This window comes from Giraffa tippelskirchi, chromosome 11 (genome assembly GCF_054371585.1).
Source record: "Giraffa tippelskirchi isolate mGirTip1 chromosome 11, T2T-mGirTip1v1.2.pri, whole genome shotgun sequence".
Taxonomy (NCBI): domain Eukaryota; kingdom Metazoa; phylum Chordata; class Mammalia; order Artiodactyla; family Giraffidae; genus Giraffa; species Giraffa tippelskirchi.
In genome coordinates, this window is record NC_137285.1 from 32,501 (window position 1) to 59,133 (window position 26,633).

General features: G+C 45.1%; 2 long non-coding RNA genes and 1 pseudogene across 2 annotated transcripts; 2 read left to right on the top strand and 1 right to left on the bottom strand.

Moving 5' to 3' along the window:
- Positions 1 to 152: 152 nt before the first annotated feature.
- Positions 153 to 16,215, bottom strand: LOC145525171 (uncharacterized). The gene is made up of 2 exons (XR_014068075.1): positions 16,166 to 16,215; positions 153 to 3,879 (listed from the first exon to the last, which is right to left on the bottom strand). It is a non-coding gene; the product is annotated as an uncharacterized LOC145525171 (long non-coding RNA).
- On the top strand, positions 15,526 to 18,525 carry LOC145525170 (uncharacterized). Its single transcript, XR_014068074.1, has 2 exons — positions 15,526 to 15,890; positions 17,568 to 18,525. It is a non-coding gene; the product is annotated as an uncharacterized LOC145525170 (long non-coding RNA).
- A 2,152-nt stretch (positions 18,526 to 20,677) lies between these two features.
- The window catches only part of LOC145526650 (histone-lysine N-methyltransferase PRDM9-like), a 44,674-nt pseudogene continuing 38,718 nt past the window's right edge, over positions 20,678 to 26,633 (top strand).

Sequence of the window (26,633 nt, forward strand, 5' to 3'; positions counted from 1 at the left end):
TAAGAGGCAGGAGGAAACAAGCTAGTGCTATCTTTTTTCCCCTTCTCTACACAAATTTAAAAAGAGGTTTTCTCTAAAAAATCTGTGTTCCTATAGTGACACCTGGTTCCACCTGAACTTAACTTTTCTCAAACCATGAGCTAACCAATGCATTTTTCTTTTGGAAATGTTTGCTTTAAGCTATGTGAATGTACTATGTATTTACCCTAGACTCTGTCTTCAAGTAGGTTCTGCCTAAAGGCTCAAAACTGACTTGACAAACCAATATGCTTTATTCATACACTGTCCTCCTAATCTATGGGAATGAAGCTATATATTTGCTCATGTCAAATGTTTTATGGCCCAGGATGACTCACCCGGTGCCAGGGTTATCTCCATGTAGCTTGTGGGTGAGGGGCCTGCTGCCATTCCTTTCTCTAATTAGTAGACTGCTAGTAGCTATATAACATCCGGCTAAAGACGAGCAGGGGGAGTACTCTCCTGCATTGGCAGGTGGGTTCTTTACCACTAGCACCACCTGGGAAGCACCAAGACACATGAACATCAGTGGATTTTGGGATCCACGGGGCATATACAGAACCATTCCTCAGAGAAAACTGAAGAAGGACTTTAACATCTCAAACAAAACATAAGTAGATGTGTTCACAACCTTGACGTAGCAAGGGTTTCTTCAATCTGACAAGTGCCATGGACCGATGAAGCACTATGTAAAGAATACTTCAAAGTCTATTTGGCAAACACAGCATAGGTTGGCTATATTTAGTCCTCAAGTGAATGAAAATGTCATTAATAGTGGTCGTTTCAAATAGGTAGCGTGGGAAGCTGTTTACACTTATTGTGATTCGCGGTATACCACATTCACAAATTTCAGTGGCATTGGTGCAAAATCTATACATTTCTCAGTGGAAGCTTCTACATGGACTGTTGGGATCAGAGCTCTAACTCACACAGGCATACTTTTACTTTTAAAATGATCCTGCATGATAATCAAACAAAACACTGGATGAACACCTAGACAGTGTTTGAGCTCTGCACTAAATGATTTTAAAGCTAGTAGATGGAATGTACTGATGAGGAAGACTATGAACGAGTCACATTCTTCAACTTGGTCAAACTGCTGATAGTCATACAAGTTAATGAAAAGTTAAGCCTGTTGTCATTAAATCGGTTCAAAAGAAATAGAATAATAAAACAAAGTAGTAAATCTTGTTTTCTTAATAAACATTGTATTATTTCTGGACAGCTTTGTTACTGGCATTAATAGAATACCTTAAATAATAACTTGACACAGTGAAACGGATCCACATCTTTAATTGATGCCATTGCTGTTTGATACTATTGCTTGAATGAACAGCATGATTCACACTGGCCAACAAACAGAAGCAATCTATGTGTTCATGGCAGCCAATTCCACAAACAAACTGTGGTATACACACAATGGAATATGATTCATCCCTTCAAAGTCGGTCATTCTGACAATGCTACAATGTGGACGAACCTTATGGTCATTATATTAAGTGAAATAAACCAGACCAAAACGGGACAAACGTTCTGTGATTCCACTAGTATGAGATAGCCAAACAAGTCAAATCCAAAGCCAGAAAAAGCAGAAAGTGATTCCCAGGGATGGAAGACAGTTCATGTTTCATGGACCCCACCCAGTTTCCCTTGGGGAAACTGACTTCCCATGACATCGCCAAAACCAATTATACAAATAATTGGAAGCCATATCCAATCAAATGAATGTAGACATAATTTTACAGTGTACACCAACCTCACTCAAACTTCTCGATAGACAAAAGCCAAAACTGTATCTATGGTACCTCAGCTTTGCTTAAAACTGTATCTACAGTACCTCAGTTTTGCTTATGAAATTTAACAACAAAAAAAACCACTAAAGTCTATCCAAAAAAGGATATAAAACATATATAACATGAACTTTAAAAAATTAGAAGTTTAAACTGTGAAAAACCTTATTCACAAAACTTAAACACAAACCACATAAAAATACATTTACAAAATACATATCTCATCAAGGATTGTACTCCAACTATAACAAAAAATCTGGAACAAACAACCTCATTAAAAATGTATAAATCTGAACACCTGGCCAAAGAAAATATAGAGATAGTAAATAAGCATGTTAAAAATACTCAAAATCATATATCATTAGGAAATTACAAACTAAAACAACAGTGAAGTAGCACTGCACATCTGTTAGATCCAGTAAACTCAAAAAAGGGCTGGGGGGGCACTTCTCTGGTGGCTCAGTGGTAAGGAATCTGCCTGACAATGCAAGAGACTCAAGTTCGATCCCTTACCCAGGAAGATCCCACAGGCCACAGAGAAACATAGCTGGATTTTTCCACAGCTAAACAAGGCTCACCTGTGACCCGAACACTACACATCTAGTACTTAGCAAACAGCTTTGAAAAAGTGTCCAGGCAAAAACTATCACACAATTATACACAACAGCTCTACTTGTAATAGCTAAAAACTTTCAAATATCACGATGTCTTCAGTAGATGACTGTGTCAACAAATGGGGATACTTCCAAAGTGAAGGGGGGCAAATGCTACCCCAAAATATACCGCTTCAGCATGAGAATTAGTTGGACCTAATTAACTTTTTTTTTTTAAGAGGACACATGATCATCTCTGAAACCGAAGTTCAAGACGGCTCTTCTGTGAGTCACATTTACCACAGAAATCTCATTTCAAAGGAATCTTCTGTATACACCAGATAGAAGGATGACAGTCTGTGAAACTATTTTTTATCAATAGGGAAAGCTAAGACGTAAATCTGTACAACAACCAAACCCTTCCTTTCCTTTGGTTTTATTTTTTTAATATTTATTTGTTTTTTATTTGGCTTTGCCAGGTCGACCTTCGTTGAGGCAAGCCAGATATTTACCTACAACATGCAAACTCTTCTTTGTGGCATGTGAGATCTAGTTCTCTGATAAGGGATTGAACCTGGGCCTCCTTCTTTGGGAGTGTCCAGTCTTAACCACTGGACCACCAGGAAGCCCCAGTTTTGTTTTTAGATGAAGATAGTACCTAAGGTGATATCTTGGGCCACTTCAGTCACTGGCTCAGTTTCCTGAGTTTCTCCAAAGCACAGACAAGGTACACATTATTAAACTGGTTGGCAAAACAAGTAAAGGTAGTTCATATTACAACACTGTATGCTTACAAAGATCTAAATGGTAAATGGCATGTTATTTATTTTTATTTACTATGGGGAAAAAAGAATGCAGTATTCACACATGTCACAACATGAATAAACGTTAAAACCATGTTTAGTGGAAAAAATCTATATAGAAAAGACCACCCAGATCCCATATTCACCATGTCTGCTTTAAATCCATCAAGTTTGTCCAAATACCTGAAAATCTCAGTAACACTCTAAAGAAAGAAAAAAGGATGAGGATGGAAAAAAAGATATAGTCATACAATTGAACAATTGCTGAAAGTGGAAGTGGGGTTGTGGATTACATTATAATGGAGAAACCATATGATTTCCTGATTTTGAAGGTTATGTGCTGGTTCTGCAAGAGAATGCACCCATTTTGGATAAAACACATAGAGTATTTCAGATGATGCGGCAAATGTGAGTACTTTTTCCCATTGCTAGGAGTTTTCTGTACATTTTAAATTACCGGAAAGTAAATTATGTTTCAAAACAACCATGTCAATACCACAAAAGAAAATTAGATCAGAAAGGAATGAAACTTTCTTATACAGACCAAGACTTACCCAGACGAGGTTCAAGGGAAGCTGTGATGCTCACTGCCATTGTAGGAGTCCACATGGAATGAAGAAGTACTGTGGAAAGTCTATTAGTAACCGCCATGTCTTGGGTCCTCTGCATGACCTACTGCAGGAGAAACAGATTTTACAAATAAACTTTTCCACATAACTTCACAAAAAGTTGTTAGACTATATTCAGTAAAGCTGAATAATTTCGGATCAATTTACAATCATATAAAATATTATAATTTACAATCCCAATCAATATGCAAAAATCAGTTGCATTTCTGTACACTAATAACAATCAGAAACAAAATAAAGAAAATCCCACTTATATTTGCATCAAACAGAATAAAACATCTAGCAACAAACTTAATCAAGGACATAAAAGACCAGTAGTCAGAAAACTAGAAAGCACTGATAAAGAAACCAAGAAAACATAAATACACAGAAAACTCCTCCACGCTCATGCACGGGAACAATGAGGAATTAAAGTGTCCATTCCAGCCAAAGCCATCAACAAATACACTGACTGCAATCACAAAATAATATTCAATGGCATTTTTCACAGAAATAGAAATATGCCTAATATTAGGCTGCTAATATTGAACAGGACTTTAAACAGCCAACAAGACTGAGAAAAAAGAACACAGCTGGAGGCATCTTCCTCTCCGACTTCAAACTACATCACGGAGCTGTAGTAACCACCACAGTGAGGACCTGGCACGAACACAGACACACGGACTCGAGGAAAGAACAGAGAGCCCAGGAGCGAACCCACATGTACTGGTCAGTTCATGAAAATCAAACCAGGAACGAGCAAAGAGGAAAGGACAGTCTTCTCGAGAGACAGTGACAGGAAAACTGGCCACCTACACTGAAGAACATCACTGGTCACCCTCTAGATCATCTAACAGAAATCTAACTAAAAACCCACCATTTTGCACATGGAGCTCTTTCCCCCCTGAGTCCTCTGAGATGGACCTCCGGTCAGCGCTCAGCTGGACACAGGAAATGTCTACTTCACCCTCATTTTTCCCTCTTGCAGCACCTCCCTGCTGGCAGGCACTGAGGCGACCCCGCTCCTCTCAGCCTGGACGCAGCCCCGTTATCCAGAAGCCAGAGCCCTGACGGCCCTGAGGAGACAAACCTCCCGCCAGTTGGTCACCAATCCGAGTCTGAAGGCAAAGCGTCCTGTGCCCGTGGGTCAGAGGGGCGTATGGTGCCCACTGTGGACCGCCAGAGAAGAGCGGGCAGCCCCGCGCTCACAGAGCCCAGAGGGCTCACCCAGAAGCAGCTGTGCTGTGAGCACTCAGACTGGAAGCCCAAACTGAAATGGAGCAGAATATCTCCATGACCCTCCTCAAAACAAGTCTAAGGAACAATTAGAGCCTAAGGAACACATTTGAGTCAGTTCTAATGAAGTGGATGGACCTAGAGCGTATTAAACAGGGAAGTCAGTCAGAAAGAGAAAAATATGGAATCTAGAAGGACGGTACTGATGAATCTGTTCACACAGCAGCAATGGAGATACAGACATAGAGAACAGACTTACAGACAAGGGTGGGGAACAAGAGGGAGAGGGTGGGATGGATGGAGAGAGCGGCATGGATGCATGTGCACCAACATCTGTAAACAGACAACAAATGGGAATTTGCGGTATGACTCAGGGAACTCAAACTGGCGCTCTGTAAGAACCTAGAGAGGTGGGAATGGGTGGGATGTGGGACGGAGATTCAAGAGCAAGGGGACACACATACACCTACGGTTAATTCATGTTGATGTATGACAAAGCAAACCAATATTGTAAAACAACGATCAATCAACTAAAAATAAATAACTGTTAAAAACATATGGAATGAAATGAACATAAACACAAACTTTACAACACTGTAATTCAATTTTAAAAACTATAAAAATTTTAGAAAACAACAAAAGACCTACATGACCTTTGGTCTGGTGATGAGTTCTAACACACAACAAAAAAGCCAACTTACCAAATTATTAACATAAATTACTTAAAACATTGACTTTCAGAATTTTATACAATTACTCTGTGAAGGACCTTACTCGAGAGAACCAAAAGACAAACTGTTAAACGAACCACTGACCACCCACCCTTGACAGGTCACAGAGAAGAGGAAACGCTTGCAGGAGTCGTCTTACAACAGGAGGTCCTGGTAAGGAGCCAGGAACTAACCAGCTACCACCAACCAGGATTCTGGAGAGGTCAAAAGGAGATGGGAGACTCCAGTCCAGAGGTCCTACCAACCACCCAGGATCCTCCTCGCTGGAATCCATCTCAGCTGAGGGACGCGTGTGCCCCCAGGAAGGATCCCAATTCAGAATGACGGGCAACAGACAAACCAGAAACTAACCCAATGACCATAAAACCTGAGACTGTGAGCCGCGTGGCAGAGCAGTTGTCTCCGTTTCCCCCGCCCTCCCGCCCTCCGCCCCGGCAGCCCTTCCCAATAAAGCCTCTCGCTTGGACAGCACTCGGGCCTCGGACAACTCACTTCCAAGTGTCAGACAAGAACCCACTCTCAAGCCCTGGAAGGGATCCCCTTTCCTTCATCAAAACCAATATCCAAGAGAAAATATCTTCAAAATGCTGCCTTGTGGAGAAGGTAATGGCACCCCCTCCAGTATTCCGGCCTCAGAAATCCCGGGGACAGAGGAGCTTGGTGGCTACAGTCCAACAGCGGGGCATTTCTGAGGGGAGGAAACAGCCCCAGGAAAGCTGAGGCGCTCGCCAAAGGCCCCAGAGCTTTTGATAGCACAGCCAGAACTGTGGCTGAGGATTCCCAGCTGCCAGGCCTCTTGATCCTGGCCTCTTTCACCACATACATGTGTGGAAAACTAGAATCTAAAATATGCCCTGGTGGCTCCATGGTAAAGAATCCGCCTGCCAGTGCTGGAGATGCAGGTGTGATCCCTGGTATGGGACAATCCCACGTGCTATGGAGCAACTAAGCCCGTGTGCCACAACTGCTGAGCCTGTGCTCCAGATCCTGGAAGCCACAGCGCAGAGCTCACATACTGCAACTACTGAAGCCCGTGAGCCTGTGCCCCACAAGAGGAGCCACTGCAGTAAGAAGCCCACACACCACTAACTATGGCCCATGCTCACCAAAACTAGAGAAAAGCCCACACACAAAGACCCAACTCAGCCAAAAATAAATAAAATCATTTTCCTAAAAAATGCATATCTGACAAAGAATCTGTACTCAAATTGTCCAAGAACGCTAGAGCAAACAAGCCCATTCATAGTTGATAAAGACTGAAATAGACACCTGGCCACGGAGGGTATACTGATAGTAAACGATCAGACAAAAACACACTCAAGACACTGGTGGGATGCATGCACAGCCCCCTTTGGAAGACAGTCTGACAGTTTTTTCAGCAACCCCATCGGACAAGCACTGAATTCTATACATAACAAGTGGTGGAAGTCAGGTATCTTACCATTGGAATGTGACGTTACAGATACACAAAAGGAAAGGTTACAACATCCATGTCATGGTGGATCAGGTTGGAGACATCATCACAAATTACCTTTAACTGAATATGTTCAAAGGTAAGCTGGAATACATGTATATATTTCCATGTATTGTCAGCTTAGTATATGTAGCTCCTACATGTATGTTTTAAATATCATTCTGTAATAAAAAGGAACAGCAAACATCCCTGGTGGCCGGGTGGTAAAGAATCTGCCTACCAATGCAGGGAACACGGGTTCAATCCCTGGTCCTAGAAGATTCCACAGGCCCAGGGACAACTAAGCCCCCATACAACTATTGAAGCTCGCATGCTCCAGAGCCCAAGTTCTGCAACCAGAGAAAGCACTGCAATGAGAAGCCATGGGACAGCAACTAGAGGGTAGCCTCTGCTCACTACAACTAGACATCTAGCAACAAAGACCCAGCATAGTCAAAAATAATTTAATGTTAAAAAAAAAAAAGGACAGAAGTTCTTTGAAGAAATGACTGAGACTAGGGGTGAGACAGTAAATATATAAGCCAGGCTAATCTTAAATTATGAGAAAGTAAAGAATGTAAAGACAACTATCAAGCTGTCCAAACTGATAAAAATGAATGATTACACAGTTCTATCTGTATACACTAGCAAATAACAATCTGAAAAGGAATTTAAAAAAACAACTCCCCTTCAACAATGCCAGCATTAATAAAATACTTTGCCACGGATGTAATGAGGATGACAAGACTGGCACACTGGAAATTATACAATCCAGGGCCAGTGACGAAGCTTGATTGCTCAGGGCTTTTGTGTCATAAAGTTTTATTAAAGTATAAAAGAGATAGAGAAAGCTGCTGACATAGACATCAGAAGGGGGCAGAAAGAGTACCCCCTGCTAGTCTTTAGCCAGATGTTATACAGCCACTAGCAGTCTGCTAATTAAATAAAGACAACGTATCAGAAAATAGCACCAGGCCCCTCACCCACAACATGCATGAGATAACATTGGCAGCAGGTGAGCCATCCCAGGCCATAAAATGATTGACATGAATCTTGAAGAAAGGCAGATTTCCAAGCAAATATATAGTTTCATTAACGTAGATTAGGAGAACAAGGTATGAGGAAAACATACTGGTTTGTCAAGTCAGTTCTGAGCCTTTAGGAGGAACCGACTTGAAGACGGAGTCTAGGGTAAATACATAGCACATTAACATAGCTTAAGACAAACATTTCCATAAGAAAAATGCATTGCTTAGCTCAAGGTTTGAGAAAAGTTAAGTTCAGGTGGAGCCAGGAGTCGTCATGGCAACACAGGTTTTTAAGAGAAACCTCCTTTTAAATTTGTATCAAGAAGGGGAAAAAATGTAACACTAGTTTGTTTCCTCCTGCCTCTTAAGAGAGAGATAAAAACGTCTGACACTTGCAGCCTGTTCCCTCTGTCTGGACACCCTTGGCCTTCCTGCCTGTTACCCTCTCGAGGCCTTTAGGAAGCAATACACAAGCTGACCCTAACATACACGTGGAGTGACAAGGGACTCCAAGGAGCCAAAACAATCACATGAGTCTGCAGTTCAAAGGTCCTCTGGTGTGCTGTGCTAAGTCGCTTCAGTCACGTCTGACTGTCCGAGCCCGCCAGGCTCCTCTGTCCATGGGAATTTTCCAGGCAAGGGTACTGGAGTGGGTTGTCGTGCCCTCCTCCAGGGGATCTTCCCAACCCAGGGATCGAATTCCTGCATTGGCAGGTAGGTTCTTTGCCACTAGCACCATCTGGGGCAAAAGTGCGGAAATGGAGATCAGGGAAACCCAGCTAGGAGAAGAGAGGAGGCTCAGAGAAAAGGAAGTGAGGGAAGGAGACTCCTAGTCACATTCAGAGAAGCCCAACAGGCAGTTCTCCAGGTGGAAGAGGAGGAGGAAGCAGGCTGGAGCTACATAGAAGAGGAAAGAGGGAACTAAAGCAGGGGCCCCCAACCTCTAGGATCTGATGCCTGATGATCTGAGGTGACGCTGATGAAATAATAATAGAAACAAGTGTTCGCTCACTCAGCCAACCCTTTGTGACCCTATGGACTGTAGCCCACAAGACTCCTCAGTCCATTGAATTCTTCGGCCAAGAATACTGGAGTGGGCTGTCATTTCCTCCTCCAGGAGATCTTCCCCACCGAGGGATTGAACCCAGGTCTCCTCATTGCAGGCAGACTCTTTACCAACTGAGCCACCAGGAAACAGAAATAGAAACAGAGCCCACAGTAAATGGACGGCACTTGACACATGCTGGGTAGGAAGCTCATTAAAAACCCAGGAGCCAGGGTTCCTGGAAGGATATCCCATTCTCCCTTGGACAGTCCTCCACGCTCTCTGGGTCTCAGTTTTCTCATCTGTAAAATCATGGACCACTGACTATAATTCATTCCTGGAACCCAAGCCTATTGAGAGGGATGGGAACTATTACTCCAAGGCCTGGATGATGGATCAGATTTAAAAAAAAATATGGCATTGCTACTTTTCAGTGAAACAGACATATACAAGAAAGGAAGGAGTCCCTGGCCCTGCGGGATTTGCCTAGGGGTCTAGTCTGGGAAATTCTTACACATCAGGAGATGGCTCCGAGCTGGATTTCCACAAACAAGAACATCCATGCAAAGGACAAGCCTGCAGAGCTCTGTGCCCATCAGCCACGGGAAGAGACTGCCTCCCGACAGCCAGCAGCATTTACAAGTGACCTCCTAAGGCCTTCACCAAACTACAGGGGCATCTCTGGATTTTCTGTTTCCCTCACTTTTCTGACTCTTTTCTTAAAAGAACGCACATTTCTTCATAGAATGCCACAGTGGAAGGAAAATAGGCCTTCAATTTTTGGACCTCAATTTGCAAAAAACTTGGAGCTTTTTTGTTTTTTTTAATTAAAGCACCACATAATTTAAAAATTTTACGTGTTCTAATTATTCAGTTCCAAAACACCACACTTATTGCACAGGGTCCCCATGGAAAGGCCCCCTCTCAGCACGACAGCCACAGATGCCACCATGAAAGGGCAGCCAGGGGCCCTCCTCCCTTCTTTTCTGCCTGGGTGGCCACCGGGTTTTTAAATCCATGCACCCTACTAAGTTTCTAGGGTGCAATTCGTGGACCCCTCCCTTTCCCATCCCAGAAGGTGGTCAAGGGCCCGCTGGGCTGCAAACTGCCCGAAGCAGGGCTGGGCCAGCCGGCCAGAGGAAGGGTTGTGGAGTCCCAGCAGGTGAAATCACCAGGCAGGGTAAATCCCTTGGACTTCCTGGGGACCTCGCTGCGGGCACTGGGCTGCTTGGGAAAACCGCGCGGGTCTGAGCTTTACGCGACGGGGTTAAGTGGTAATAAAGGCCTTGACCCCAACGGCGAGGCCTTTCTAAGACCGCCAGGTTAGGGGGCTCCGAGACTGTGCCAACAGAGAGGGCGGAATACGTGGTTCCCTGCTCCGCCCTGGGCCACCGAGCCCCAGTTCCCTTACCTGTGGTCCGCACCCCTCCGCTCCCCTCACTGAATGCCGATCGACGGGGACCCAGGAGCCCATGAAATGGGCGCTCCCAGCCGCAACGGAGACCCCTGAGACCCGGGACCCACTGCCTAGGAGCTCGGAGGAGGCGCGCTCCGCCCCCGACGCGGCCAGGTGTGCTCCGCCCACACGCCCGCTCCCAGGAGAGGCCCGAGGGCCTCGCTACTGCCGCCAGGTGACATCCATCCGCGAGCAAATCCACCCCACCGAGACAACCCGAGCTTTCTATCCGCTGATCTGTCTATAATTCAGGGATAAAACTGTGACTACAGAAAGGAAAGATGACCTGACCTAGGATGGCAATGATTTTCTATAGAACCAGAGAAAATTGGTTAAAAAAAAAAAAATTTTTTTTCTTGGAAATTGTAAACCTGGTTCTTTTGCATATGCAATTAAGAACAATCAGCTTGTTAAAAAGGCCTGCCTAGGGCAAAGCTTGGAGAAGGCAATGGCAACCCACTCCAGTACTCTTGCCTGGGGAATCCCAGGGACGGCGGAGCCTGGTGGGCTGTGTCTATGGGGTCGCACAGAGTCGGAAACGACGGAAGCGACTTAGCAGCAGCAGCAGCAGCAGCAGGACAAAGGTTGAAGTTAACCCTTTCCTTGAAAAACACTACGCACTTTGCCTGAGATCTCAGCCTTGGGCAAATGAGAACTTCAAGCCCCCCCCCCCCAAAAAGGAGGTCAAAGAGATATTTTAGATCTTAGGCGGAAAACTAGAAGATCTGTCTGTCTGTGTGGATTTATGTATGTCTCAGTGTGAGTCTTCTGTTTTTTGATAATATTGCTGAAGTTGTGAGTTCTTATTTGAATAATCTGAAGAAAAGGAAGCCCTTACAAATCAAACAGTTCTAAATACAAGAAAAAAATTGACCTAAATGAATTTTAGATTCATGTGAACTGGGAAATAGTCAATATTAAATATCTAGTATTTTTTTTTTTGCTACTCTAATATAGACATGTCTAAGAGTCATTAACATTAAGCATAAAATTTTTATAGTGCCTAGGTTTATTATAAGTTAAACATTGCTATATTGTTATATTTGTCACAAGCTTGTCAACAAAGAAAGTACCTCTAAAAACAAAGAAAAAAAATTCCTAAAAATGTAAATGCGATATGAGCTTTTAGATAAACTATTAAAAATAATTATACTTTAAAATATCTGTCTATAATAGTCACGATTGAAGGCAGAGGAGAAGGGGACGACAGAGGATAAGATGGTTGGATGGCATCACTGACTCGATAGACATCAGTTTGAGCAAGCCCCGGGAGTTGGTGATGGTCAGGGAAGTCTGGTATCCTGCAGTCCATGCGGTTGCAAAGTCAGACACGACTGAGCAACTGAACTGAACTGAATTTACAATAGTTTCTCCAGATTTTGGTTACCTGAATTTCTATCGTTGTGCTAAACTAAGTGGTGACAGTGTATTGAATAGCTAGGTCATTTCCAAATAAATTAAGGTTCTGAAACATTCACTACTTGACAGGACCTTCCTCTTACACAGAAACTAAAGACATCTTTGACTATCCATGAATAGTGTCTGGTGCCATCCTGAGATGTTCACTATAAGAAAGCAAAAAATTTTTTTAGATAGTATCACTGATATGTATGTTCACCAATCTATACAATGTCAATTTAAAAGTCAGTTCTTGGTTGCTTAAGGAAAATGTATGTCTTGTTATTAAAGAAGGTATGAGGAATGAAATCACACTTTATGAAGGAAAAAGAAGTAGTTCTGACTTACAAGTGGCAGTTTCAGGATGGGAGAAGCAATGGAATGGGTACAGAAAAGGATAAGGAGGTTTTATGGAAAGTGGTCCCCCAGAAAAGAGCTTTGTGCGTAGTACAAGTTTTCTTGAGATGTTGAACTGCCTTTGCTGATGGATTTTAAGCTTCTTTACCTCTTCAGTGATCTGTTCTAGGTTTACCTTTGAAATCTTTTGTTAACTTTGCCTAAGTGGATAAGTATTGCTTCACAGTGACTTATGTGATCCTACCTGACTGTTACAAACCCTTTTGATATTTATGAACAAACCTTCCTAAATAATTGACTTCTAGTTAACTTTGGGATGTTTCGGAGGGCCCCTGAGACCTCCCAAAGGGAGATATGAAACAACCTGAGTTCATTTGGGATGTTAAACTACATGGGAAGTGTTGTCAGAAGGAGTGATGAATCTTCTCAAGTTATATTGTATGGTTGATGATACTAATATAGATATCCTAGAAATTATGTGATGTTCATGAAAATCAGATATGTTCTGGTAAAATGCTGTCAGTTACAATTCTAGTTATCATATTAAAGTGTTTCAAGTCACAGCAATGACCAGATTACTCTGTCTATTTCAATTTAATCAGGTTTTAAACATGCCTTCTATGGTTTCACCACACTGATGCCTTTGCAAAAATACTGCTACTTCAAGATATATGGAAAAGACTTTTCTAAGCTTACTTGTAAACAATTTTTTTTGTTTGTTATCTGGTAAGCTGATACCAGACTGGAATTTAGTCTAGTGTCTAGGTTAAGAGAACACAATTTTCTTAGAATGCAGCTTTCGATCACAGATTATGAATTTCTTTACCTTTCAGTGATTTGCATTTGTTTCTATGATCTTTTTTTTTTTTGCTTCGGTAAAGTAAATAAGCATTATTTAAGATTATGGTACATGTAGGATGCACCAAGCTTTCCCCACTCCTGCAAATTCCCTTAAGCCTTCAGATTCTTCTGATGGGACCAAGGTCTCACTTCCCTCCAGAGGGACAATCCAAGCTTTTTATCAGCTGATCTGCCCCTGATATCAAAGTCAATTTGACCACTATTTGGTCTATAATTTAGGCATGAAACTATGACTACATAAAGGAAAGATGACTTTTTGATGCAGGATGGCCATGATATTCCTTGAACTTCAGAGAAAATTGGTTAAAATGAAACTTTTCTTTTCTTGGAAACTGTAAAGCTGGTTCTTTTAGCTTATGCAATTGAAAACATCTAGGTTGTTAGGTCAGTTTTCATTCCAGTCCCAAAGAGAGGCAATGACAAAAAATGTTCAAACTGCTGCACAATTGCACTCATCTCACACACTAGTAAAGTAATGCTCAAAATTCTCCAAGCCAAGCTTCAATAATACGTGGACTGTGAACTTCCAGATATTCAAGCTGGATTTAGAATAGGCAGAGGAACCAGAAATCAAATTGCCAACATCCGCTGGATCAAGGAAAAAGCAAAAGAGTTCCAGAAAAATATCTATTTCTGCTTTATTGACTATGCCAAAGCCTTTGACCGTCTGGATCACAATAAACTGGGGAAAATCCTGAAAGAGATGGGAATACCACACCACCTGACCTGCCTCTTGAGAAATCTGTACGCAGGTCAGGAAGAAACAGTTAGAACTGGACATGGCACAATGGACTGGTTCCAAATAGGAAAAGGAATATGTCAAGGCTGTATACTGTCACCCTGCTTATTTTACTTATATGCAGAGTACATCCTGAGAAACGCTGGGCTGGATGAAGCACAAGCTGGAAGCAAGATTGCCAGGAGAAATATCAATAACCTCAGATATACAGATGACACCACCCTTATGGCAGAAAGGGAAGAAGAACTAAAGAGCCTCTTGATGAAAGCAGTTGAATCCATGCAGGCTGAAGAGCACCAATGACAGCAGAGAGAGATAGATCTTCTATTGCTTCCTACCAAAAAATAAAATAGAGAAGAAAGTTTGTAACTCTTTTTCTGACACTCAGATCACCAAAGGGAGAAACTGCTATGAGTATGTGGATGGAAAGAACCGTCTTCGGCCAGCTGGATGAGATGAGTGCAGTGGTGTGCAGTTTGTAGATGTTGCTCTTCCCTCAAGCCCACACCTCTTTCCTTCTCAATCCGTCTCCCTCAATAGCTTTCACATCTTCTTTCCTCTTTTCCCTCCATATCATGCTTTTTCATTTCAAAAGACATTAGAAAGAAAGAAATAAAAATATAGCATGTGCCCTCAAAATACAAGTCTATATGCTGAACAAAACTGGGGAACTTGAAAACAACTTGAGGAGTCTAGATTCACCAGGGACACTTTAACTCACTTAACTGACACTTACCAAGCACTTTATGTTTCAGTTTAGACAATGAACTTCATTACTGAAACAGATCACACAACCCATGTCCTTTTGGAGAACATACTTCAGAAAGACATTACCCAATTGATTTTAGGAACAGTAACCTTAATTTTTCTATCTTTGAGTAGCTGCACAGCGCCAGGATAACCTAACACAGGAGACCTTGAGTCCATGTGGTCAACAATCTCCCCAGGCTCGGTTCCAGTGAGAAGTGAGCCCTGAGGCCTGGGAAGGAATGGGGGGCAGGATGGCTGTGAGCATGGCCATTCTCTGCGGGCCTCTCCTTTCATCAGGGCAGGCAGAAAGTGACTAAACTATTACTGTTCTGGGTCTCAAGCTATGTCAGAGCACTCTCCAAGTTTCCATGGGAGGGGGTAGGCAAGTGAATAGGACCCTGGATACACATGGGGAGATTGAAGAAAAGCCTCGGGAGAGAAGGCAGGCTGGGGTGAGCGCTGAGAGCTGCGTGTTAGCCTAGGAGCACCAAGTCCTGTGGAATGAAAGAGAACTTAATTTAAAGTTTAGGGGAGCTGGAGGTCACCAGCCTCATGGACAGTCCAGGTGGAGACGTGTCTGTAACTGGGCTCTGGAAAATGGCTAATTAGGTAAGGAGAGAAAAGCATTCGAGCCAGGAAGAGGACCGGAAACAGGACCCGGAAATAGGAATTCACACGGCCTGGTCGAAGGTGTGAACAGAAGGTTCCCATGAGGGGCGGTGGGAGCCACGGTGGAGCTCAGAGCCTGAAGGCAAGGAGCTGGGCATGGCCCGACCGTGGAGGGCACTCGTCACCTGAAGTTTCTTTCCCTTTCCCGGCCTCGACCCCAGGTACGTGAACTGTGCCCGGGACAACTAGGAGCAGAACCTGGTGGCCTTCCAGTATCACGGGCAGATCTTCTACCGAACCTGCCAGGTGGTCAGGCCGGGCTGTGAGCTGCTGGTCTGGTACGGGGACGAGTATGGCCAGGACCTCGGCATCAAGTGGGACAGCAGGGGGAAGAGCGAGCTCGCGGCCAGGAGAGGTGAGCGCCACCCCTCTTCCAGCGCCCCAGCCCATCCTGGGGAGCCCCTCTGGTCCGATTCTGAAGCAGAGTACAATCCAGTCTAAAGTCAGTCAAGTCGTCATTAAAATGCCTCAGAATTTGATACATTTCATATGACTCTTAGGAAAAAAATTATATATTAAAAGTGTTAGTTCTAATTTTCAATATTTCATCCAAAAACTACGTCACATCACCTTCTGCTGAAAGGCTCAGAGGCAAACAGCAAGTTTCCCAGCACCGACCCGCCCTCTCACCTCTCCCTGTTTCCTCCTCATTTCCTCCCATTTCTAAGCGACACATGTACAGTGATTTGCATTCAGTCACTGTTTCAGTTTGTTGTCATGTGAGCTCATACTCTGCGCCAGACAGGGCTCCACCCACCGAAACAGACAGAACCACTGCCCTGGGGCAGCACGGGCTTCACACCAGACAGGGGCTGGTGCTCTGAGGAAAACAGCGCAGGAAAAGTGCCTCGGATCAGCCTGAGCAGAGGGTGGACTGTGGCGCAGGATGGTGGGGCAGGGTCTCTGCAGAGATAACACCCCCGGGAAAGGATTCAGGCAGGGGAGTAGCCAGTGCCACAGCCCCAGGGCCGGGACGAGAGGCCATGCCGGTGGTCGCAGGAGGAAGCCCAGAGGGAGAGGAAGGAGGCTGGACGGGACACGGAAGCCTCAGGGCCCGTGTCCACGTGCAGGCCCCAGGGGTCTTCCTGGGTGACACAGAACAACCCTGAGGCTTTCAGCTTCAAGCGGCATGGTCTCTGTTCTGTGACGATGCTTTGGTTCATTTTTGGGAAGAGACAGCAGCGGGGAGTCCCCTCAGAGGTCAGTTCATTGCCAGACATGAGGGGAGAGTGGGCTGGCTGAAGATGCACAGAAGTGAGGGTGTGAGGAGTCTGGCTGGAGATGTATTTTTAAACCGGACTTCCTAGTGCATGTTAAATGGACTAAGACTGAATGAAATAAATGAGGTATGAATACTGGTGAGGCTTGAGAAAGGACATGCCGTTATTTTATGATTTATGGAAAACTGAGAGAGGAGCAATTTGTGAACCAGTTGGGGAAGCAGAAGCCAGAGACCTGTAGTCAGTGGGACCTGGGCCACTCGGTCTCGTCCAGTCTGAAACCCACTTCCTGCAGAGATCGGCACAAAGGCTGCTGTTTGAACCAGGAGCCCCAAAATCAGCTTTACTCACACCTGCTCTAACTACCCCTGTGCTGCCTCCAATATGCAGAGTGCTCCAGGCCAGGTGCCCCTAACTTAATAGACCCTTTCCCCTCACAGGGAGCTGCTCAGGAAGATTCCACCTAAGTCATCAAGTCTTATGTCTCAGTAGGATAAAATACCTGTGGCCACGGTGACATGACTTTTCAGATATATACACGCAGGGAAAGGTCCATGCAGATCCACCTCTATCAGCAGAGATGCTGCCTCTGATGCTACTGGAAGGTCCCTAGTCTGGGTGACATGTAGAAAAGGCCCTTGACACAGGCTTCCTGGATTTCTGTAGATGTAGCAAATAAGAATGGAATGGAAAAGTGGACTGTAAAGACACACTTGATGGGAGACAAATCATGCGCTGTCAACACTAAGATGATTAGTGGGCAGGCCTTACCATGGCAAACCAGCTAACTGACCAAAAGCTTCCTCTTTCAGCAGAACCGAAGCCCAAGATCCACCCATGTGCCTCCTGCTCTCTGGCCTTCTCCAGTCAGAAATTCCTCAGCCAACACGTCAAACGCAATCACCCCTCTCAGACCCTCCTGAGACCATCTGAAAGAGACCACCTCCAAGCAGAGGATCCCTGCCCAGGCAATCAAAATCAGCAGCAATGATATTCCAATCCACACAGCCCGAGTGACAAACCTGAGGGTAACCAGGACAAGGACAGGCCCCAACCTTTGCTGAAAAGCATAAAGCTGAAGAGGATTTCAAGGGCCTCTTCCTACTCACCCAGGGGACAAATGGAGGGTTCTGGGGTGCATGAGAGAATGACAGAAGAGCCCAGCACAAGCCAGAAACAGAATACAGAGGACACAGGCAAATTATTCTTGGGGGCAGGGGTCTCAGGGATTATGACAGTCAAGTACGGAGAGTGTGGGCAAGTCTCCAAGGATAGGTCAAGTCTCATCACACATGAGAGGACACACACAGGGGAGAAGCCCTATGTGTGCAGGGAGTGTGAGTGAGTCATGACCAACAAACCACATCTTAGCCACAAGAGGATTACTGCAGCCACCCCATGCCTCAGCTCTAAGGGGGCCTCAGAGGAGGTCTATGACCCATTACTGTCCCCAAGAGTATAAAGAGGGACTTCCCAGGTGGTCTAGTGGCCGACTCCAATGCAGAGACCCATGTTCAATACCTGATTGGGGAACTAGCTCCCACATGCTGCAGCTAAGACACAGTGCAGCCAAATAATTTAATACATAAATAAATATTTTTAAGAAAGAGTGTGATAAGCACAGAATTGATTGATTAAATAGACCTTCCACTTTCATGACAGGGGAGGAAGTCGATTAACAGCAGAGGGTTTCTTAAGTGTTCTGGAGATGTTCATGCCAATTGCCTTTGTGGTTTTCTGTACTCCTAATAAATTTTGTCTCCAAACAAATCTGAAGCCCAGACTATGTACTCATTTCCCCCTTATTACTGAGAGCAGTGGGGTCTAGTGGTACCTGAACCCCTGGGAAGGCATAATTCTGGAGCCAAATCAGTTAGGTCATGGGACAGTCAGTTCCTGGGTCCAGGGAGAGGAATCTAGGGTTTGAGACAGACACATCAAGGAAGGGAATTCCCCGGCCTCCTGGGAAGTGTGGCCTCTCCTCCTTATAGAACTCGACCCTCCTTTGGCCTCTCCTGGTTGCCCTCTGGTTTCTTCTGACTTCTGTGGCCTCGAACGTGAAGGCTTCATGCACGATGTATATGCATGTGTGTGTGCCTCGCTCAGCCTGGGCCATCTGGTCTTTGCCATCCCCCCAGGGTCATCACAGCATCTGGACTCCAGATTCGACCACAGGGGTCCAGTTCTCAGCCCTGCCCTCAGCAGCTCTGCGAACTGGGGCAAGATGCTCAACCTCTCTGTGTCTCTGTTCTCATCTGTGATACACAGTGGAGGCAGCAGCATTTTAGTCTGCTTAAAGCACAGGCAGAATCTGGCAGAGGCTGGCTGAGAATGCAAGGCCTACCTTTGCTGTTCTTTGTGTTTTTTTCTTTAATCTCTTTTTATCTTTTAATTGAAGGATAATTGCTTTACAGAATTTTGTTTTCTGCATGTCCTTCAGCCCCCACACCTTCCAGGTCTTCAGAGCTAGACGAGGAAGGGGCCGTTTAGCCACTCGGCTGCCCTGATGAGTGGGTGTGAGGTCAGGGGTGCTAAGGGAGGGCGCCCTCCCTTCCCACCACTGCCATTCCTGCTGAGCTGGGCAGCCCCAGAGCTCCTCCACAGACAGGCAGTGCCGACAGTCGTCCGCCCTGCCGAGAACAGAGCCTGGAGTCGCGTGTGCAGAAAGTCCCTGTCCGGCCCCCATCCCACCCCCACACGGAGGGTCCTCGAAGCCCACACAGCAGCTTCTCTATGCACGGGCCTCGTACCTGTGTCCACGTGCTCTGATCAACGCTGTCGCAACCCTGAAATTCTTAACTATGGAATAGTTCATCCTTACACGTCCCTTTTATGAGCAAAGTCTGATGGACCCCGGGTGTGCTGTGAGCAGAGCAGATACGCACACACGGGTCCCAGGGGTGACCAGGCTGCACGAGGGGACAAGGTGGACACAAAGGCCCTCCGGTGCATGAAGGTAGTGACCGCATCAGGAAGCCACGCTTGCTTTGACCCAGAACTGAGCTCTGACGCAGAGTGGAGGCAATGGTGTTCTAAAGAGTCAACCACACCCTCCCCTCTATGAATGACCTCTGCCCTGGCCTGATCCTTCCAGGATGTGTTCAGGAGGCTGAAGTTCGCCCGGTCACCAGAAGACACCAAGGGGAAAGTGGGCCGTGGGACGGGGAGTGTAGGGTGCAAACTCCAGGACTGGGGGCAATGGTCGTCAGTTCCCTCCCTGTGCCAGGCTTCTGAAGAGGCTCTACATGAACCGTGTCAGTAATAACCACCCACTATTATTTTCTCGTTTCTTTCATGCTTTCTTAAAGGAACACGTTTGTCTGTGGCTTGGTTTCCCTACAGGAAGGGAAGCCGTATAAACTCCCCATCTTCTGTGGCTTTAGGCAGGGGCCACAGGAGGGAGAGTTAGGGGTGGTGCAGGCAGAGGGGATTCAGCTGAAATACGGTGGGGACCGAGCAACTTGCAGGGGCTTCTCACCTGCGCCTCCCACCGGAGCTGGGCCTGGAATCCCCTGCAGGCCTGAGCTTTGAATAAAGCTTTGAATAAAGCTTCTCCCTCCCCTCTGCTCCCCTCTCTTCCCCTCAAAAAGCTGACTCCTGGGCCAGCCCACAACACCCCCAAATCCCCCATCACCCACAGCCACACACAGGCCCTCCCTCACAAAAGTGGGACGACCTGCATGGTGGCAGGGACGGTGTGTGACCCCAGAGCTTGGGGTCTCAGCTGACCTTCAGCAATGGGGCTGGTGCTTTACACAGCCTCCCAGCCCTAGGGAGCTGCCAGCAGCCACAAGCCACGACCTGAAGCGGGGGTGGGGTGGGGATGTGAGCTGTCTGAGGTCCCATCCTGTCCCCACGACAGCGGCCAGGCCTCACCTGACACCGTGACTGCCCTGCATGGGCACACAGGACAGCAGCAGTCATGGGGACAGGACAGCCAGCTGCCTCCACCGCAAGCTCCACTCTGACTGCAGTGGTCCCACGGCTGTACCAGCCCCACCTGCGCGCCGCTCTGCTTGGCTGCCAGGGCTTGGGGACCCTGCATGAGTCGGTGAGGGCAGAGCTCCAGAGGCCAAGCCTGTCTTCAGCCACCAGACCCACCCTGGTTGCCAGACTCATGAGCACAACCAGTATCTGAAGCCTTTGGGAGAATGACACCACAGACGCTGACCTCAGAGCTCAGACTCCTGAAAACTTACTAAACAGGTTGCTTTTAGTCTTTTTTTAAAGTGGGAGGTTGGCAGGAAGAGGGGAGAGGAATGACTTCCTTGGTGGTGCAGTGGTTAAGAATCCACCTGCCAATGCAGGAGACATGGGTTCAACCCCTGATCTGGGAAGATTCCACCTGCCATGGAGCAACTAAGCCCATGCACAACTACTGCAGCCATGAAATTAAGATGCTTTCTCCTTAGAAGAAAAGTTATGACCAACCTAGCATATTAAAAAGCAGACATTACTTTGCCAACAAAGGTCCATCTAGTCAAGGCTATGGTTTTTCCACTAGTCAAGTATGGATGTGAGAGTTGGACTGTAAGGAAAACTGAGCACCAAAGAATTGATGCTTTTCAACTGTGGTGTTGGAGAAGACTCTTGAGAGTCCCTTGGACTGCAAGGAGATCCAATCAATCCATCCGAAAGGAAATCAGTCCTGAATATTTATTGGAAGGACTGATGCTGAAGCTGAAACTCCAATCCTTTGTCCACCTGATGCCAAGAGCTGACTCATTTCAAAAGACCTTGATGATGGGAAAGATTGGAGGCTGGAGGAGAAGGGGACGACAGAGGATGAGATGGTTGGATGGCATCACTGACTCAATGGACATGAGTTTGAGTCAACTCCGGGAGTTGGTGATGGATAGGGAGGCCTGGTGTGCTGCAGTCTATGAGGCTACAAAGAGTTGGACACGACTGAGCACCTGAACTGAACTGATTCTTAAAGATCTTATTCAGAAAATCAAAAAACAAGCCACAATCTAGGAGAGAAGTATTTGCAAAACTCATATCTGATGAAGGATTTGGACTCAAAATAGACAAAGATCTCTTGAACAACCCCATAAAAAATGAATAAAGATCTGAACAGACACCCAGCCAAAAAAAGATATACAGATAGTCAAAAACAAAAACATGCTCAACATCATATACCATTAGGGAATTTTAAATTAAAATCATGAGATATCACATCACACATATTATTAGGACTGTAAATTCTAAATATATGACAATACCAATTACTGGAGGCTGAGGAACAGCAGGAATGCCCCCTCACTGCTGGTAGGCTGCATGCATAGCCACTTTGTAACACAGTTGGGCAGTTTTCTCCGAAGCTAAACAAACCTCACCTTGGGATCCAACAATCGCTATTTCCAGTATTTAAGAAACTGCTTTGAAAAATGCATGCCCAAATGTAAAAAACAGATGAACTTATGCACAGCAGCACTATTCATAATAGTTAAAAACTTGAAGGCAAGTAGAGCAGGCCACCCCAAAATAAGCCTCTCTGGTGTGAGGATTATTCACGTCGACTTTAAGGGGAAAAAAAAAAGAGGACTCTCAGTCAACTAAGTAGCAATTGCCGTTTGTGAAGGACATTTACAACAGAGAAATCTCTGCATTTAAGGGTTGCCCCTGTTTGCACCAGAAATAGAAGGATAATTAACTCAAGTAACTTATCAATGGAAAGGTCCCATCTTAAATCTACCAACAATCATCCTTCTTTACTGTGTCTTGATGATAACCTTCCATAATTGGCTTCTCCCATTCCCCAAGGTCTTACTTCTGTCTTCAGCTGAAGATGATATTTAAGGTGATGGCTTAGGACATTTCAGGGACTGACTCAGTTTTCTTTGGTAGCTCCCCTGTATACAGTAGGCATTTGTTGTTTTAGTCACTAAGTCATGTTCAGCTCTGGGATCCCATGGACTGTAGCCCCCCAGGCTCCTCTGTCTATGGGATTCCTCAGGCAAGAATACTGGAGTGGGTTGCCAACTCCTTCTCCAGGGGATCTTCACAACCCAGAGATCAAACCCATCTCTCCTGTTTTGCAAGCCGCCAGGGAAACATAAAGGAGGTATGTTTCTGTTTTTTTCTCCTGGTGATTTGTCTTTTATTGTGGAAGGGCAGAATGAGAATTGTTTTTCCTCCCATACACATGCAATGGAGTATTATTCATCAGTAGAAAGGCATGAACCACCAACCGTCAAAAGGCATGGTTAAATCTCACGTGCATATTACTCCGTGAAAGAATGCAGTCTGAAGAGACAGCGCAGAGCCTGACCTCATTGATAAGGGATGGGCTCGGTTTGGTGGGTCCTCCTGTTTCCTGGATCTCAGAGGGAGCAGGCTCCAGGGGGCCGTGGAGCAGATATGTGGAGTTCTGATGCAGATAAGAAATTCAAACAAATAGAGATGAATATCTTATGATTTCTCAAAAATAGTTACAGAACAATCAACTGGAAACCATATGAAATGAAATGACTGTAAACACAAACTGTCAAACTTACACCAAATTCACTCAGATTTATTAACAGACATTTAAAATGCAAAACAATCAAAATTACATGTATATATAAGAAAATATACATGACCTTGGCTTTGGTCTGCAGATCATGAGCTTTGAGTTTTAACACAGAAAACGCCAATACACAAAAGAAAAAAATATGTGGACTTTATAAATTTAAAGTTTTCTCCCCTGAAAGAACTTATTCAGAAAGTCTAAAGACAAGCCACAAACTGGGAGAAAAATATTTGCAAACACATATCTAATAAAGGATTTGGACCTAAAATAGACAAAGACCTCTAAAACAGCCCCAGTTAAAAAAAAAAAAAAATGAGTAAGGATCTAAACAGAAACACCTGGCCAAAGGAGATATGCAGATGCTAAATATCATACAAAAATTATACAAAAGTATCATACTACTAGGGGATAACAATTAAAATCATGAGATAACACACCGCACCTATTAGCACTGCTGAGCTCCGAATATATGACAGTAGCGATTGCTGGAGGGTGAGGAACAACAGAAGCTCTCCTTCATCGCTGGTGTTGCAGGAAGGGGGACCCCTTCCAGGCCCCAAAACTGGGCTCTTGTCTAACACTCGGAAATGAATTGTCCGAGGAGACACACGTGCTGACAAAGAAAGAGATTTTATTGGGAAAGGCGCCCGGGTGGAGAGCAGTAGGGGAAGGGAATCCAGGTTTTATGGTGATGGGGTGAGTTTCCCGGTTGTCTTTAGCCAATCATTCTCAGAGTCCTGCCTGGTGGTGCTGAAGGAGGAAAGTAAGCCGAACAGATTCCGTCTTGAAAATCAGTCTCCGTCTTGAAACCCCTGTGAACTTTGGACTATATGCCTGGGTGCTCATCCAATGGACACTAAATTATGTGCCCAGTATCCATGGAGACGACGTATCAATTGGAAAACCGACCCCCGGATAAAAGGCCTTCAGGACTCGTACCGAGACATCCTGTCACCAAGGGAGTGTACTAATTTACCCCAAAGCAAAACAAATTATCTGTACAATATCTATTGATATATGTTACCCTGTTTATCCAGCTAAGACTTACTGCATATAAATCATAGCTACCCTTGATTATATCTCTCCTTTACACTATCCAGACTAGTTTCAAGGAATCTGGGGATGTGGGATTGGGCACGTACACTTATGGTATGTAAGGTTGTCACAAAAACTGGTTGGGGTCCTTGGCTAAGAGGAGACTCTGCCTTGGACCCACCAGTGTAATAAATTGCACTCCACTATTTGCGTTGTCCTCCTGAGTGAGTTTGCCTCCCGGAGAGCGTGGCTACAACAGTGCACACCCTGTTCAGCCAAGATGGATGCCAGCGAGGATTCTGGGAGGTGGTCGGACATGTGGTGCATCCATTTGACCTTTCCCGAACACTTTCGGTTGGTAGTGGCTTATGAGTTCCCTGTTCCTTACCAGGACCTCCAGTCGTAAAACAACTCATGCAAATGGTTACCACGGTGCCTGGGCAGGGTGGGCGGTTTCAGTCAGTGTGCTTCCCCTAACAGTGGGATGCCTGTACAGCCACTGTGTAAGACAGCTGGGCAGTTTTTTCCAAAGCTAAACAAGTCTCACCTTGGGATGCTCAGTATTTAGTGAACTGCTTTGAAAACCTATCTCCAAATTCAAACAAGGATGAAATTATGCACAGCAGCACTATTCATAATAGCTACACACTTAAACACATAAGGATATCCTTCAATAGATAAATGCACAAGCAAAGTGGGATACATCAACGTCAAGGCAAACAGAATATGCCGCCCCCAAATATGCCTTCCTGGCATAAGGAATATTTGAGTCTCATTAAAAAAAAAAAAAACAGGAATCTCAGAAAACTGTATGGAGATGAAGGACATTTACCACAGAAAAATTTCCATATTTAAGGGCTATCCTTCTTTGCACCAGAAATAGAAGGATGATTAAATCTCAAGTAGCTCTTTTCAATGGTGGAGCCCTGACTTAAATCTGCAAACAATCATACATTTCTTTACTGTGTTTTGCATGATAACCTCCCCCAAGGACTTTCTCCTATTGTTTGTACCTGAAGATAGTATTTTAAATAATGGCCTTGGACGTTACAGGGAGTACCTCACTTTTTCTGGGTAGCTCTTGTATATACAGGAGGTATGTGCTTAGTCGCTCATTCATGTCCGACTCTTTGAAACTCCAGGGACTGTAACCCGCCAGGCTCCTCTGTCCAGGGGGGTTCTCCAGGCAAGAATACTGGAGTGTGTTGCTGTGCCCTCCTCCAGGGGATCTTCCCAACCCAGGAATCGAACTCAGGTCTCCCGCATTGCAGGTGGATTCTTTACCATCGGAGCTGCCAGGAAAACCCATACAGGAGGTATACAGGTTATTAAACTTCTGTTTTTCTCCTGGTAATCTGTTTTTTCTTATTTACAGGGGAAGTCTCTACCAAGAATCTGGAAGTGTAGAAGGAAAATTGTTTTTCTTTACAAGTATATGCAATGGAACACTGCTTAGCAATAGGAAGGAATAAACCATCAACTTATACACTGTTAGTGAAAGAATCCAGTCTAAAGAAGCTGCCCACACTATTGAACTCAACGAGGCAGCAGTTGTAACCCCGAAGGGTTAATTTTAAATTTACACTGAATCTGCTTCTATGACTTTAACTCTTTTTTATTATAATAAATATACATAATGGCCTACCTCTGGGAGATAATCTGAGCCTCCTATGAAGGACTGTGAGACTAACACATCCCCCTGCCTGAGGCTTGCCATTCTAGGAGACATCTGCAAGGATTGAAAAGTCTTTTTGCTTTGTTTCCTCACCTTCCCCCATTTCTGATCCATAAAAGAGCCTGGCCACCAGGCCCTGACAAGACAGATATTTTGAGGCACTAGCCTGCCGTCTTCTCGGTCAGCTGGCTCCCCAATTAAAGTCTCTTCCTTGCCTAGACACCTCATCTCTTGGATTCATTGGCCTGTTGTGGGACGAGCAGAGTGAGCTTGGACTTGCTAAGACAGTGAGCAGGGCATGAAGTGGGACCTTAATTCCCTGCCCAGGAACTGAACCCGGCCAGCCTGGATGAAAGCCAGGAATCCTAGACACCAGAGCAGCAAGGGCTACAGGCTAGAAGATATTTTCCCTTGACTCTTTGTCCCAGGGAAAAATGCATTTATCCCGGAGGCAGAGACTGTAAACCAAGTATAAAATTCATTATCATAGACATAGCGTAACAACAAGTGGGAGAGCACATAGAGAAACCATTTGTTTAGTTGAGACAGAAGCAAGGCAGAGACAGACGCACATCCGGAGAGAAAGTGTGTGGGCAGCCCCCCTGGTGAGGAGGAGCGCAGTAAAGAGGCGGTTAAGTCATTCATACAGGTCGG